The sequence below is a fragment of the Amblyomma mixtum genome, chromosome 9 (assembly GCF_055824585.1).
Source record: "Amblyomma mixtum isolate Tamu chromosome 9, ASM5582458v1, whole genome shotgun sequence".
NCBI lineage: Eukaryota > Metazoa > Arthropoda > Arachnida > Ixodida > Ixodidae > Amblyomma > Amblyomma mixtum.
Window position 1 is genome coordinate 67,778,036 of NC_143020.1, and position 17,639 is coordinate 67,795,674.

The following is a 17,639-nucleotide window of genomic DNA, read 5'->3' on the forward strand; positions in this document are numbered from 1 at the left end:
CTCTTGCGACGACCTACGTGCACTGGAGAGGTTGCTTTGCCTGCAAGCTTCTCGAAAACGCACTATTTTGACGCGATGTAGCAAAAATTTGTCAGGCCAAAACGTCGAGGGTAACCGCGCTTTCGAAATTTTATAAACTGTTGCGGATATAAATTACGGTGGGCTACATGCCCCTGAATAAATAAGAAGCCTAAACGTAATAGTTAAAGAGACAACTATTCAATATTAGTTAAGAAGCCTCGTAGTTAGCACGTTTTAGTTTTATTCTAATGCACTACACTGCTGACAGTGCTATTCAGGGGCTACATGCCCCTGAATAAATAAGAAGCCTAAATGTAATAATTAAAGAGCCAACTATTTAATATTAGTTAAGAAGCCTCGTAATTAGCACGTTTTACTTTTATTCTAATGCACTACACTGCTGACAGTGCTCTGGCGAAAAAAGCGCTCTTGTAACTCAAGATGTCTATATTGAAAAATTGTGTAGAGTTATAGGTAACACACCGTGTATATGTCCGCATAATATCGCATAGATGGTGTCCCTCGGAGCGCACGTGACAAAATGCAGTCAGAACCTCTGCGGGAGGCGACGCCAAACACGCTGGTGGCGACGGCCAGTTCAGTTTTCGATCCCATGGATGAACGATGATCCTCTTTAAATGTAAGTCAGTCTGCCGTTTCTGTGGATTCTGATGTGAGCGAGTGAGGAAATCATGTTATTCCGTAAGCAATACTGCGCCAGGTTTCGAGCCGTCGCGTGGGCCCCGGCAGTGGCCACGGTTGACCTTGAACAGCGTTGCTTCAGCCGCGCTCCGACAGAAGGTAGCGCCGTCGGCGCGACGCGCGGCAGCGGGGTCGAGCAGTTTGCTTTGTCTACGACAGATGGCGCCACTAGGAGGTCCGCCATAGGGTGCCTCGATGCCCGCCACTTCTGGGCTTCGAAGCTGACGTTAGCAGCACTGGAGCGCAGTGCATCGACGGCATTCGAATGATATCGGTTAACCAATTAGCCTCATTTCTACTCAGACCACATAAGCAAAAAATTGCTGAGGCTCAGCTTGGCTAAGCCTGGGGAATGCGAAGCATATTAGTGGCTAGGCTTGGTAATACATGGCTTTCCTTGGTTGAATACTTGGTCATTTTAATACAACCACTAGAAGCCTTCGTCGTGGGGGAAGACAACGGCATGGCTACAGCGGAACGCCGACTAACCCCGAGACGCGCGTTGGGTGAGCGCCTGGATTGCCACGGAAGCCGCGTCTGCCTGCCCGGTGTAGCGAGCGTTTCACCTACACCGAGTGTGAACGCGCGTTCGAAATGCGCGGGTTTGACGGCTAGGGGTCCCACGGCGACGGCGCGAGGTGGAGGCCGGCTCTCTCATCCGATGTCACGTGGTGTGACGTCACGGTATCACGTGGTGTGACGTTACGGTGTCACGTGGTGTCACGGCTAGGGGTCCCACGGCGACGGCGTGAGTGGTAGCTCTAGCAATATGCTTCGCATAAAAATAAAACCGAGTAGGAAATTGGTCGAGTTATAGAATCGAACCAGGGCACCGCAGTGAGAGACGAGCCCACTAACCACTCCGCCATGCCAGCTCGATAGTTTGAAATAAACACAGGCGCGTCTAGTGAATACGGTGTCTTCGTTCCCTCGCATCTTACTTCCTTCTCGTTACGGCGAGGTACAGGTGTCCACCGAGATATGCGAGACTGGTACATTTCCTTTCCTCAAAAACCAATTTACCGACGACCAAGGTGTAGAGCCGAACGGGCGATGGCGTTCTGGCGACTCCCTGGCAGCGTGGCGGAATGGTCACGGGACGAAATACGGCGGCGCCCATGCTCCTGCCCTGTTAAGCGTCTATAAATGCGCGCTTGCCTTGTCGTGAAAGCTCTGCTATGCAATCCTCTAAGGAGAAGTGCATGGATGGATGGAAACAACTTTATTACACAAAAAAATTCTTCCAGGGTGGTCCCCTACTGGTCCAGGAGTCCACGGGCTTGTGCTTCACGTAAAGCCCGATCCACCAGCCATTTCTGGCCGGCGGGCTGAGCGGTCCGTAAAGCAGCCTCCCAGGAAGAATGAGTGGGATCGGGGATGGGGGGTACTGCCTTTGGGAAAGGACATTCCCAAAGGTAGTGGAAAAGTGTGGATCTGGGCACGCCACAGGTGCTACAAGGAGGAGAAAAGGTGGGGTGAAAGCATGAGAGAGTGGCCGCCGCGGTGGCTCAGTGGTTATGGTGCTCGGCTGCTGACCCGAAAAACGCGGGTTCGATCCCGGCCGCGGCAGTTGAATTTCTTTGTAGGAGAAATTCTAGAGGCCCGTGTACTGTGCGACGTCAGTGCATGTTAAAAAACCACAGGTGGTCGAAATTTCCGGAGTCCTCCACTACGGCGTCTTTCATAGCCTTAGTCGGTTTGGGACGTTAAAACCCATAAACCAAACCAAAGCATGAGAGACGGCGGGGAGAAATGAAGCAGCCTGTCTGTAACTGTGGCCATGTGGCGCTGGATAAGGGCGACAAGGTGCTGTGGGGTGGTGGCAGTGTCATGCGGCTGAGTTTGTAAGGAGAAGTGACAACGGCAGGAAGACGCGAGAAAGCGACAACGTGCACAAGAGACGCCAGAACAGAAGGAAAAACGTCTTGCAAACCGTTGTGCTAAGGATGCAGCTCGGCGACAATGTTCTTCTACCTCGCGGAGTGGTTCCACGTCATCGGTCACAGATGGTTCTTAACACCTGACTGCTCAGGAATGCCGAAATGCTACCAGCCGACGGCAAGGCGCCGAAGAATCGCCAGGAGAACGCGTGCAAACACTCGAAAAACAGCTGAAATGTTTCTCTGTAGCTGCAGTACCGACTGCGCAGAAAGCGCAGTTGCAGCTACAGTCCACATCTTCTGGGCTTCCCCGTTGACGTCCCTAAGCCAGCGCTATCGCTAAGTACTTTCGAGCAGAGGGATACTGCACTGCTCAGCTTTTAGCCGGGTGGCCAACGCAAGGACAATGAGCGAGCCACCGAGGTCATCGCGAGTGTCCTCTGACTGCCTAGCGTCAACCTCAGGTTACGTTTTTAAAAGCAATAAAGATTTTCTCCTCCTCCTCTCGCTTGAAACAAAAATCATTTCGACTTAAACTTTAGAAATGAAAGGCAGTAAACTATTCCACTGACGCAGCTGTTCCTTGTATCTTTACTTGAACGACTTCAGGGGGAAATAAGCGGATGCTTACGGTTGAAACATAAAGGAGCTAGACACCGCAGCGGACACGGGACAGAGAAAGAAGACGACACAGGGCGTCCCGTGTCCGCTGCGGTGTCAAGCTCCATCATGTCTCACCAACTGGCCTACACATCTACCCTCCTAAGTTACGGTTGAAAACGCACTTTTTCCTAACTTCAGGGTAATTTTATTCGACGCATTCAGTTTAGTCTGCTGCAACATTTGGTGTAGTTAATTGTCATGTATGGAAACAAAACGTTAATTTTTAATTCCGGATAGCAAGTTTATATATTTTCATAAAGATATGAGAAAATGGCAGAATTTTTACATCTCATTTACATTTCAAAAAATATTTATGCCGCACAAAAATACTTGGCCTGAATCATATAAAAAGCCAAAATCTGTCACTGAACTGTTTATGGAGTGTTGTAGAAAAAAATTAGATTTCTGATAAGTTATTGAGCGCTGCTAAGCGTCACAGGTTTTCGAATTCTTCCCAACTGCGCTCACATCACGAGTAAACTATTTTCGGCAAAAACATTTAAGGCTTAGTTTACGACTTTTCAGTAAGTGTGCGCGTTTTTTTTTAACGAATCGGAGATGGTTCAGCGAAACATCTGGAACATTTGGCGTGAAATGACCTGAAAGCAAAGGCATGGTAAACGCATGGTAAAGGCATGGTAATTAGTAAAAGGGAAGCACAAAAGTAAAGCAACAGTAGCCGCTTGATACGACATGCCGCCGTGGACCATATACATTTCATATCAGCAGCTTTTGGGCCTTGCAAATTGCATACCAGCTGCACCGTTGTTAAGCTTTGTAGCGAAAGCTACATTACTATCGCTGGGACGCTTTTCTCCGTGAGCCTCCGAATGACCTTGAGACGAGCTTGAGATGAGACATGGTTAGTGTTGCTATGCACATATACCTAACCATGTGTGGTCCGCTTAGTGGGCCACCTTGGACCTTGAACTTCGACCCCGACCTTTGACATTGACATTTGATCTTTGACCGTGACAGTTGACGTTAAACTTTCATATTGAACTTTGATCTTGAGCTTTGACATTGAATTCTGACATTGGAAGTTGTCGGCAGAGGCTGCAAGAAAGTCACGTGGTAATCACGTTGTGTCACGTGATACAGTTCACAGTTGTGACATAAGGTACGGGGTATATATAACCAGAGCTGTGTGCTATGGAGGAAGGAGAGCGCGCTGAGGCGCGCACGTGTATTGAAGTACACTCCTTCTTATAACTTTCTTTCTTTTTTACATTATGTCTAATGGCAAACACCTCGATTAAAAAAAAGTTCATCTTGGAACAATGCGGCAAGTCGCTTGAAGCTTTCGCTACGTGAAACTCGGCTCGGCAGAGTTGAACCACGGGCATTTTGGAAATTAGGTTATCTCGTTTGGATCTTGGCGTTTCACTTCACTCCTTCTCTATTCAATTCACCGTGGAAGCGTACATAGCGAGCCCGGTGTGTGGCTTGCGGGGGTTGCTGCAGTCCACCTTTGCACGTGACCTTGACGAATGCGGCATTCCCTCCAGAAGCATTTGGTATCAATCATAACTGATTAAGATGTTGCTTATAGGCGAGAACGTAACAAAATACTTCGCCGTTAGGAGAAACAAGCAGTGAGAGTTCATCAAAAACACGAAGGCTTAGAAGTGGAGGTCGAAACATTGATTAGGGGAGCAACCTTCTAGAAAGACGCCACCAGTTATGGTACAGACGACAACGTGCTAACACATTTTCCACTATCAAGGGAGTAATTACTCCTCAACATCCTCCCAAGCGCTGTCAAAGAAAAGGAAACAAACGCAAGATATTTCATAGATAAACAAAAATTCCCCCCGGTCCGGGGTTCGAACCAGGGACCGCAGCCTGACAGGGACAGCCGTTTACCAAATGAGCGAGACACGAATGACGATCCGTCACTGCTCCGAAGCTCCTCCGCTCTGTCGCTCAATTCCGTCGCTGCTACAGCAGCCCATGTGGCAAGTGGTGCAACTCTCTAGAACAGCACCGCGTTTCCAATAACCGGCGGAGCGCGTTGGCTTCCCGATGCGAAGGAAGTGTCTGCGGAGGCGGCGGGCAGCAAGAGCTTACCAATGGAAGGATGGACAGAGCAACCACAGACCCGCTGGTGACGAGGATACGGCCCGGGGTATGCGGGGAAGAAAAGGCTTCGGAGGATGCTGCATGAAGCAGACACGGCTTGGGAAGAAAGGTTTTGGACGCCGTGCAGAAAAGCCGCACCTTGACGGCAAAGTTGTGTGAACCCGCTTCTAAATATTTCGAAATGATTTCGGCGCAGTGTAATCTGCAATCTTCGATATTGTCTGGCTGGCTCCGCAGAAGAAGGAATATAGAACGGAGGAAGGAACCTGCCTGACTCATGCTATCAGGGGAACATCTTCAAAGTATGGTCCTGGACTTGCTGCCTGTCACAGCTTCAACACTGACAGCGTGAACGCCTGAATTTGGGCCTGTTGGTTATCCATGAAAACAGCTAGCGCAAGAAACGGGACGAAAGAAAGAGGGCACTCACCAGCGCTCGTGGTGGGCCCTCTTTGTGTCGTCCGTTTCCTGCGCTAATTGCTTTTACTGACAGCGTGGAAGAGTTGATTGTAGCAGGTGCTAAAATCCCCAGGAGACCAGAGCGCTTGAACATTCCGGTTTAGAAGATATCCAGACCCATTCGTCTAATTTTTTTTTCAGAAATATCTGGCTAAAGCCAGCACCTTTATCAGTAGAAGGGCAGAACTCCCCTTTTTTTGTCAAACGGGTTCAAAGCCCCTAAAAGAAGGTGAATTTTTGAAAATGTGGTTTGTGGTATATGTGGTTTAACGTCTCAAAGCGACTCAGGTTATGAGGGATGCCGTAGTGAAGGGCTCCGGCAAAATGTCGACCACCTGGGGTTCTTTAAAGTGCACTCACGTCGCACAGTACACGGTCCTCTGGATTTTCTTCTCCATCGAAGTTCCACCGCCGCGGAACTGTGAAAATACAACCAAGGTTACACATCAACATGTATTTATTTCTGGTAGGCCGCCGCGAACACACAGCAGCAGAAGAAGCCGAGTTAACGCCACTGATAGTGATAGAAGCCTCAAGGAAAATATGAACTGAGATCTACAGCACTGAACTAATAGTATTGGCACAGAAGGAATTTTAACAGTGAATGCTTATTTTATAAAGCTTTAATCATGAAAGTGTTCCATCAGAACACTGACGTCGAGTAATGCACGTAGATGACAAACAGGTGAGTGGCTTGACGGTGTGAGCATGTCATAAAAATACTTACCCGAATTAAAAGCTCTTAATTCATGCACGCGTTCGTCGCCTTCTTTCGGAATCAGAAATTCTCTGCCTTGGTTTCTGCTGGAGTGGCTACTGGAAAAGTTAGTCCATGTCCCTATTATGCAAAGAGAACCTCAGATGTTAAAATGCGTACATGAGGGCGGATCTGAACGCTGTGCGCAACGTCAAGGTGCCACACCAGACGCAGTGCGACACCAACGCGAATACGGCGATGCCGGCGCACATGCGCCGCTAAAAAGCGTCATCATCACGAATGCATCTGTCCTGCTTTCACTAATTTCTAAGATTTGTGCAGCCACGTTCAACCTGTCAACAATTTTGTTTTTGTAGCGAAAGCTACACTAGCCTAGAAGTAGGCGCATTTCGTGGTGCCTGCCGAAGGCCCCAACTGCGCATTCGCCGTTACCATGGAAACCAGTACTATGGCAACCATGGCGCCGCAGTCGCTCTGGTGCACTGCGCATGCGCAGAGTCGCACCGCACAGCTGGGATACAAGCCGGAAGCGAGGCCCTGGCTCCTCAGACGCGCACCATGGAAGAAGGAGTGCGGCCGTGCTCGTAACGGCCGCAGTACAGGCTGCGTGAAATTGAGTCTTCCGATCCAGAAGTCGCTCCATGATACAAGGCCGGCCGACAGCGCGAAACAGAGGAGAGAAAGGCTGAGCGGGCGACCGAGATGCCCGAAGAGCGTCTCGCGAAGAGACGCCGTCAAGCTGCTGAACGACACTGACGGCGTGTCGCTACTGAAATGTCAATACACGAAATATCTTTCGCTACGTATATCCGGACCTAGCTGAGCTAAGTCACTCCCAATTTCTTTTTTCATAGTCTTCTGTTCGTTCTGGCTCACACAATTGTGAAAGGTTCATAAAAGTTGAATACTTAGGCAGCCCATACTGATAGGTTCTCATCACGAAGTACCAAATATGCCATTTTCACGGAAAGCAATACTTGTATAGGCGCAAAAGTTCATAAAAGCAAACCACTTATGCTTCCGATACTCTTGGATTCGTACAACTGCGGCTGGTGACGTATTTATGCGCTTTCTCGAGGAGCACTATATCACCGTCAATAGACAATTACCTTCAAAACATGAGCAGTGCAGCTCAGCCAACGCACCCAAGAATGCGACGCGCTTAGTAATTAAAATGGCGCCGAACAGACGACGGAAAGAACACCAAGACGCAAGCACGGGATCTGAATCCTTCGCCTGGCATTACGTGCAAGCTGCGCGTGGTCGTTGTACGCACCAAAAACTGCAAGCTCTCAAAAGCAATCACGCTGTGTTGTGCTCTTTAGGCGGCTGGTGAGGGTGTTTCGTTGTAAGTTGAGTCATTTATCAAGCTACTTTACTCAAGCTGCGGCCGCTGTGAAATTGCGAGATGTCTGTTTCATTATTTTTTTACTGCTCGCTCCTGCATACATGCACACGCATGCTCGTAGTCGCTATGTGAAGGGCGATTCGAGCTCGTGGTCTTGCTTGTCTTACGAGCCGTGAAAAGGCGATATACTTTAATAAATGCTCAAAAATATCTGAGGAGTACCGCACGCATGCGCCATCACCTCTCATTTGGCTCAGTAAAGAAATATGTGTCCCAGCACGGGTCATCATACACACAGTATGTGAAGCCCCGGCACGCGAGACAGGTTCCTCTGGGACAAAGCGTCCTACCAGTGTCCCTTGCCCACAGCTATAGCTGGGAAGCGGCCGACTACAGTTAGGCGGAACGTACTCTAGTACATTTAAGCTTGCTACCCACATGAAGCGATTCACGAACATACAAACCTTTAATCACGGAGTTAATTAGAAGCGTACTCTTTGTTCAAAATTACTGCGTACCTAGTCAAAAGCATGCAGTTACCGATAGGTCGGTGCAGATCGGTGCTCCATTAGATGATAAAAGTGCGTGCAGTTTTTTCATTCAGATGTGGCATTGAATGCAATATTGCGAGTACAACTGCTGCGTCTGCTGCTCGCATACTTTCGAGGAGCCCTCGAAGCTTGCATGTGCACTTCATGACAGGACATAACCAAGGAGGATATATAAAACTTAAATTCTATATATATCCTCCTTGGACATAACGCATGAAAGCCCACACGGCCGTGTCCCCGACGCCTATGTATACGTGCGTGAGCGTGATCAGTAGTTCGTTTTGTAGTCTGTCGCTGCCCTCAGCTTCCATTGTAGACCTCATGCGCTGCCGCGACTGATAGCCAGAAAGGATCAAATTGGTTAGTTCTGCCGCAAGGTATCGGCCTACTAAATGCAGAAATAAAGACGTTTAAAAAAAAGATCAAATTGGTGCGCATGTTATCATCATTAAGCATGAAAATGCGCTGATTCTTGAAGGAGAAACTTTCGAAAGTTTCGATGCAACGGCAGCATAGGCACCAAGTCCATCCGACATCGGACCGAAGCGTCTGCCGTGGGGTGCGAGGAACGAGTGTTCGCGGGGCAGTGCTGGGTGGACTTTGCGGCACCTGGAAAAACATGTACGGATGTCCGTAAGCTTAAGGAAAGCAGCATACGACAGCTCTGTGTTTTCGGGTATGTTTTCTACATCTACGCAGTGATTTTTTGCAAGGCCCTCGAGATTCTTGATGTCGATGCGTTGATTCCAGACCCCAGAATGCGACGAAATTGCATTGCACTCTCGGTCGAAGTTTTGGGCAAGTAGTACCAAGAACGCCGAGCAATCATAGACATTTTTGAGTTCGGCTTCCACTGAATACAGGCCCCCGTGGCTGTGACGAAGCAAAACATTGATCAAGCCTGTACGAAGTGTATTTTCCGATTTTAATGAACAAACACACACTGCTTTCCAAGACAAAGTTTCAACGGCACAGCGTGATAATTATTAGCGCTCATCGAAATAGGATGCGCTGTCAGCCTTAAAGAAAGATTGTGTGCATCACTCCCGCATGCGCTGTAAAACGTTCGACAAAAGGCTGCAGAGTGGCTGCGATTATCGCCATGACAGCTGTTGAAAATAAAAAATAACGATAAAACAGCGCTTCATGGGGCCGAAAAAATCTTTTCTTTAATCCACCTTACCAGTGAGCGCCCGTGAAGATCAATGGATGGTGCAAGTTTCCGGTACACGCTCGCCGGATTCTCTCCGGAACTCGACTGGAAGCCCCTCAACTTCGTCAAGCCTATTCCTCCAAACCGAGTTTGCAGCACCTGTGGCCTCGTGCGCAAGGTCACCGCTTGGCTGCCCTGCATGCACGTGCTGTGCGAGTCTTGCGACGAGCGATGCGGCCAGGACGGCCTGCACGTCTGTCCACTCGACGGGTACGAGTGCCAGGATGGAGACGTCGACTGGAAGGGATGCCCTGCCGATCAGCTGCTGAGAACAGAGGTGAGCGAATATGAAAAACAGGCATCGAGCTCGCTTGTTTTAGCGCTTTAGCTCTTATAGTGGCCATTCCCCGCATGTGGGTGCGGTGTGTTTTTCCGTACGTGTGTTTTCTTGAAGCCGATTTTCTGGTAGGATGCTCACCTGCGTACCGGGTGGTGGGCTACCTCCCCACCGTGTCAGGCGCTAGCCCATTTAATTGTAAGAGGATGCTCGGGAATGGCGACCTGGGTTGCAACCCAACCCAAGAAACCAATGTCCAACAAATGGCACCACCTTCCACACCACCTGCCCTGTGCCACTGCGCCACTGCTCACCTGCCCACTGGGGGCTTAATTGTCAAGGTGTAGCCGGTGGGAAGGTGAGCAGTGGCACAGTTTCACAAGGCAGGTGCTGTGGAAGGTGGGCCCATGAGCTTCTATCACTTTTCATGAAAGAACACACACGCCAATAACCACCGTAACCTAGGAGAGAGGCGCAGCACCGAAACACATCACGCTATCTCACACATCCGCATTTGGCCTAATTACCGAAATCGACTGACATTTCTTTTCTCTTATTCTCGTTGGCAATTCTCATCGTTGCACACAGAAAGCTTTGCATGGCCGATGCTCGTGTCCGGTGGATAAAAGTGTGAGCGTGCAGAGGAAATGAATTCTCTCGTTGAAACGTGTGAGAACCGAGCAGTTTAAAAGCGCACGAGGCTGTGAATTGCTACGTGTTCTCGCTGTAGTGAAGCCAAAGAACGGGAATGAAAATTCTGTTTTGTTCGCCTATCGTCGCATGGTTTATTCGAGTTTGGGCAAACAGGTATCAAGGTTTGGGGTTTTTTTCGCAAATAACCAAGCCTAGGTAGTTCGTTTCTGGCCCTCGTAGCTGACGCCTGGTCACCAACCCCCCCCCCCCCCCCCCCCCCTCATTCTACTGCGTGAAACTTGTAAATGTTGGAGAAGAGTACAAATCTTCAACCTGTTGAGAGTTTTAGCGATCGAGACGATTTATCAGCCACTATGCAGGTAGCTGACACTAAATCAGGGGCACAGAATTTTCGGGAAGTTGGATGCTCAATTCGGCCTACTGAGTGCCTCGATGTTCATGATTCTCTTCGAAGCCGTCAGAAGTATTCTAGCATAAGGGATGGTGTGCATTAAGGGGTGTCGTCCACGGGCACAAGACGCTATCTAGAAGTCAGTTTTCATTTCATTTCATTTATTGTCCTTAAAGGCCCGGTGAGGTCATTACATAAGGGGTGGGTACAATGTTCGTTGGCGGCAAGTGTTAACACGATGAAAAATGAGCATGAAGATTATCAGCGAAGGTCACGGCGAACGTGATGGCTGCAATCTCGCTGGGATGGTCGTTCCAATCCACAATGATACGGGGGGAAAATGAAGCTGCTAAAGCGACCGTGCGGGCACGTGGTCGAGAAACTTGGAAAGGATGACAAGTGCGATCAGATATGCGGGTTGGCGGGCTATGTAGGGCGCGCAGGAAACTGAACTGTGGTAGAATTTGTAGAATAAGCAAAGGCTGGCGATGCGACGGCAAACTGAGAGGAGTGATAACCCTGATTTATCTTTCAACTCTGACACACTGATGTCGTAGAAATATGAAGAATGAATGAATCTGGCTGCTCTGTTTCGCACTACTTCAAGTGCGTTGATAAGGCAAGCATGATGCGGGCTCAACATAGGTGAGGCATATGGCGCTTGGAAATGTAATACCAACTTTTATTTGTCCGCAACAAACAAAAATCCCATATTACACGGCTTCCATTTCCGCGAAAGACAAAAGTAAGGAAATATTCTCTTTTTTCGTTAGTATATTCTTACTGCCACAACGCTGGCGAATGTAATGCGTTATCAGCGTCAAAGATCCCGCTGCTCTAAATGCTTGCGAAGCTCTGACGAAACGAGATGAATGAGCATCTCCTTTCTTCAGCACACGACGCTCCGAGTGCACTCCGACTGCAAAGTTGCGATTGCCTGTCTCCTCCTACTGTTGTCGTGCTTTAAATGCCTATGCGAACCGCTCCCTAAATCCCAGCTTAAAATAGCTCCACACGACGAGAGGACCGCAGTTTAGCACATAGAGCAGCAGATATGATTTTTATGAAAACGCTGTCTCCATTATCCCTGCAGGTGGCTTGCTGGAACAACGAATGTGGCTGCGGGACTGTGACGTCTGCTTCGGAGATCTCCCGCCATTTTCAAACCGAATGCGGACACCACTCAGTTCCTTGCCCCATGTGTTCAGCCAAGGTTCTTTGCGTGGACGTGTGCTCTCATCTGACATCAGACTGCTCTACACGAATGAAAGCAGTTGAATCCGAAAACCAAGTAGGGACAGGCAGCAAGGAGGAAAAACCATTTCTCCCTTCTTTCCCAGTAGCATTTCAACATCAGGTAGCAGAAATCAGACGATGCGTAGAACAAATAGCCGTTGACATTCGAAAGCACAGTGATAGATTCAACAAAATTTCACAGGGCATAAATAAGTTCAAAGAAACAATGAAAGAGGAACTGGCCGCTAAAACCGAGCCAAATGGAGAGGTTTCAAATGCATTTCTTCGTGAGCTGACTGTCTGCAATGAGGAAGAGCAGTATGGTTTGACAGCAGAGGTTGATACACTAAATAATCTTCCTGCGAGTGCAACGCTGAGAGACGCACTGGTTTATGTGACAAAAGCTACCCGAGAAACTGTGACGAACATTGCTGCTTCGTTTAAAGCCGAATTGAAAGAATACAGCGAGACGGCACTCGATAGAATCACAGAAGGATTGCGATATACGCAGCTCCAAGTAACGGTCTGCAACTTTATTGTACCAGGTGTGAATGCACTTAGAGAAGAAGCGCTGCTCGAAGGCGTTGCTAAGTATGACCACAATCTGGTGTACCTGCGTGGATATTGTCTACGCCCCGGTATCTGCCTCCAGAAGGTTGGCGGTTCTGTGAATCTTTATGTGGCCCTGGCTCTATACAAAGGAGACATGGATGACCTTGTCCCGTGGCCGTTCAAGGAAAAAGTCGGCTTGAGCGTTGTGCACCCCAAGGACTGCTCAAGGGTGGGCTTCCAAGTCATGGGGAGTTACGGGAAATGGTTTGAGAAGCCGCAAGAATCGCAAAACGCAAGCGCTTACATAGATGGCGAATGGCTTAACCTGGACAACCTTATCCGTCGGGGCTACGTTGAAAACGACAATCTTCACGTAAAGTGGGAGCTGCTGCCGCCAGATGCAGTGAGAGGAGGTCAAAAGAAGGCTTTCGCAAAGAGTGGCACTGCTCGGAGAAATATTTCGTAAGTCTTCTGGTGGATGCTGGACGTATTGTACAGGCTTGAGGGCTGTGACTTCAGCCAAAGTGATCTATCCTTACAATTCACGTTTTGTCACTGGTTTGGAAATTATTGTGTCCAATTTTTTTCTGTGCATCTTTGCTGCGGTTATGACTGCATTTTGAATGACTTGCCTAATTGCTGTAGTACCTTTGGCATCCTGCTGTGCATTGAGAGGCGCAGTGATTGATCCCAGACGCCGGCAGGCCCACTGCATTGGAAACTGAAAAAAAAAAAAATCGACCCATACACATATGATTGCTTACAAGTGGGAAAGCGGAAGCATGAAACCGTGTGATCCACTGTGCGGCATTTGCCTTCGGAGGTGTACGACGCACCCTCTCCCAGCCACACACACACACACACACACTCGCGTGTGACACCACCCGGAACGAGGAGGAGGGTGTTAGTACACGCAAGCCCCACCAGGGCTCCGCACCGCTTCACTGCACTCAGACGTTCATGGTGGTCCGTGACGTCAGCGGTCCGGTCCGTCGCAATCCTCGTGTTCGTGACCGCAGAGCGCAACAGGGTCTCCCACTCCGCCCAGCCGGTCGGGTGGTCCAGGCTCCCCGGTGTGGGGGCCGGGTAGGGGGGGGGGAGGATCCGCCGGCCATTGGAAAAGGATGTGAGTGAAGGGGTCGCAGAGTAGGCAGGGGGGGGGGGGGGCTATAGGCTTCCGAGTGGACCCAGGAAAGGATATAGGGGAATTGAATTGTCTCTATCCGGCGGCCCCAGCAAATGTAGAGTAACTGCTGCACCTGAAGCGCATTAGATCCGTTCTTGAATATGCCAGTGCGGAGTGGGATAAGCGTATGGTTGCATTATAAGGTCTTTTAGGACGCGTACAGTGCCGTGCAGCTCGTTCTGTCGCCAGTGACGACAATTTTCAGCACAGCGTTTCAGCAATGAAAGCATCTTTTGGTTGGGAACTTCTTAGTACTAGGCACCTGTACAGTGAATTAGAAATGTTCTACCCATCTAGTGCGATAAAACTCGGATTGATAAAGCTCTGTGTTCTCCTGCCACATTTTGAATCTGCACGTTGTGCCCACGATTTTAAGATACAAGAATGCAGCTGTCTAAATAACGCTTATCAGAATTCAGAATTTTTGCTTTCCACATTACATATCTTTGTGGAACAAACTGCCTAAAAACTTTGTTGACCTCACAAATGTTTAAGTGTTTCATTTCATAAACTGATTTTATGCTAAGATTCTACAATTCAATGTAGGTGTGTGTTTGCGTGTTTTTGATGTTTTTATGGCTGTTCCATGTGTTCTTCGAATAGTACCATCATCTGACTACGGCACTTGCAATGCTTCATTTCCTTGTACATCACGCCTGCAACTATGCCTCCGGGCGCTGCAGTAGTCATTGAATAAACAATAAATAAAAAAGACGAACGGTTGCGTCACAATCTTTATACGAACGTGCATATTTCCACGTTCCTATCCCTGCCTCAAGTTGGCCTCTAGCTTGACAGGCACATCTAAGATATACGAAATGAGAGGTCGTACGACACCACCTGAAATGTTTTACGACAAAATGTTGCGCCACAATTTTGGAACGAATTTCGCGAAAACTGGTGTCGAGTATTCCAGGAGTCCCAGCTAAATGTAACTAAGCTTTTAAAAAACACAGGGTGTCCTAGCCGTCTGAAACCAAATGAGGGTTGTTTAGAGTCGCGTGACCTAGTCTGCAGTATTTTTTCGCTCTTCAAGGTTGACTAATTGATCATCATCATCATCAGCCTGACTACACCCACTGCAGGGCAAAGGCCTCTCCCATGTCTCTCCATTAACCCTGTCCTTTGTCAGTTGCCGCCACTGTATCACCACAAACTTCTTAATCTCATTCACCCACCTTACTTTCTTCCGTCCCCTGCTACGTTTTCTTTCTCTTCGAATCCACTCCGTTACCCTTAAGGACCAGCGATTGTCTTGCCTTCGCATTACATGCCCTGCCCAAGGCCATTTCTTCCTCTTGATTTCAACTAAGATGTCATTAACGCACGTTTGTTCCCTCACCCACTCCGCCCTCTTCCGATCTCTTAACGTTGCACCTATCATTTTCCTTTCCATAGCTCGCTGCGTTGTTCTTAACTTAAGCTGAACCCTCTTTGTTAGCCTCCACGTTTCTGCCCCATAGGTGAGTAGCGGGAGGATACAGCTGTTGTATACTTTTCTCTTCAGGGATATTGGTAAGCTACCATCCATGATCTGAGAGAACCTGCTAGATGCGCTCCACCCCATTCTTATTATTCTAGTTATTTCCCTCTCATGATCCGAATCTGCGGTCACTACCTGCCCTAAGTAGACACATTCTCTTGCTACTTCCAGCACCTCGCTAGCGATTGCGAACTGCTGTTCCCTTCAAATCAAATCAAATCAAATCAAGTTTATTTCATATTTACAGTACATGGTTTATGGGGTATATACATCAGGAGGCCCAAAAGTCGAGACTGCAAATAGGGCCTCCTGTGGCTACATGAACAGAATACATAAACCAACGCATGCACAACAATTCGAGGTAAAAAGAAAAAAGGAAGGCAAATAAAGCGACAAAAAAGAAAGAAGTGTACAGCAAATGAATGTTACATAGTGATTGCAAACACAAAAACGTTATTAAACATCTAAGGATTCAAACAAGTGGTGTTTTAACATTTTTTTGAATTTGTACAATGACATTGGGGTTTTCAGTGAAGGGAGCAAATTATTCCAAGTGGAGATGGCAAAGAACGATGTAGTTTGCTTTCCATAATTTGTCCGTACTTTTGGCAACAATAAATTGTTCGACAAAGCAAAACGCGTGATGTTATTATTTGTAATTATATTTTCAGGGACAAAATTAACACATATGTACTTATTGATGACTTTGAAAAGAAAAACCAGGACCTGAAATTTGTGAAAATGTTCAAGGGGCAGGACATGTAGTGAATGGAACAAAGGTGCAGACGGCTGGGTAAAAGAAGAGGAAGTGATGATTCTAAGTGCTTGTTTTTGCATAGAAATGAGTATAGAAAGATGAATTCTGTATGTGCTACCCCATGAAGTGATACAGTAATTAATATGGGAGTGTATGAATGCGTAATAGATTGAAAGCAACGTACCTAAGCTAAAGAACGGCCTTGTTCTGATGAGAGCCCTTATTCCGAAACGAATTTTATTAACAACGGAGGCAACATGATGATTAAACTTCAGGTTCGAGTCAACTATCACACCTAGAAATGTAGCAGAATGTGTTTGCGGTATTGAAACATTGTTGATAGTTATTGATAATTGTGAAGTAATTTTTCTTTGAGGGGCGTGAAATACCACAAAACTGGTTTTAGACGGATTAATTTTAATACAGTTAGCGTGACTCCAGTTCTCTAAAGATAGCAGCAACGAGTCAAGAATTGTAGTTAATTCAGAAGACGTGTTACCAGTTGCCATGATGGTTGTGTCGTCAGCGTACAAGAGACATTGGGTTGTATTTAAGTAAGTCTGAAGGTCATTAATATAGGTTAGAAAAAGGAGGGGACCTAGAATTAAACCTTGGGGCATTCCTTTATTAATTAGTCTAGGAGATGACAATATACCCTCAATGCACACGCTCTGGTACCTGTCGGATAAATAACTTTTGATCAGGGTCAACGCCGGGCCTGTAATACCATAGCTTTCGAGTTTAGAAAAAAGAATGCAGTGATTAATATTATCGAAGGCTTTGGTATAGTCTATGAAGACAGCGCCGGCTATCATACCGCTGTCAAGTTGTGTTTTGATCCAGTCAGAAAAATATAATAGGGCACTTTCCGTTGAATGACCACGTCTAAAACCGAATTGAAAAGGAGACAAGATATTAAATTTGGCGTAATAGGAATGTATTTGTATTTCTAGTAGCTTTTCTACAACCTTGCTTAAGAAGGGAAGTATAGAAATAGGGCGGTAATTCTGCATTTGTGATCGGTCGCCTTTCTTAAATATTGGAACTATCTTAGCCCGTTTTAATTGAGTAGGGAAAACTCCTGTTTCAAAGATGACATTGATAACGTGACAGAGAGGCTCGCAAATTAGGTGCTTGACACTTTTAATATGGGAAGAATGTATATTGTCTAATCCAGCACCTGTGTTATTTAGGTTGCTTATTACACCTAAAACTTCCTGAGGCGTGCATGCTCTTAGAAAGAAGGACTGTGGCTGACGTGATAGAACAGGAACTTCAACGCTTTGAACTGTTTCAGAGGATGAAAAATATTCACAAAACGCATTGGCTATTGGTAAGGGGTCGCGCAGAGCTGAATCATCTTTCTCGATAGTCTTAATAGATTGTTGACTAGGTCTCGTGTTTATGAATTGATTAATCAGTTCCCACTTTCTTTTCGCATTACTACTGCTTTCGATAAGCTTGGC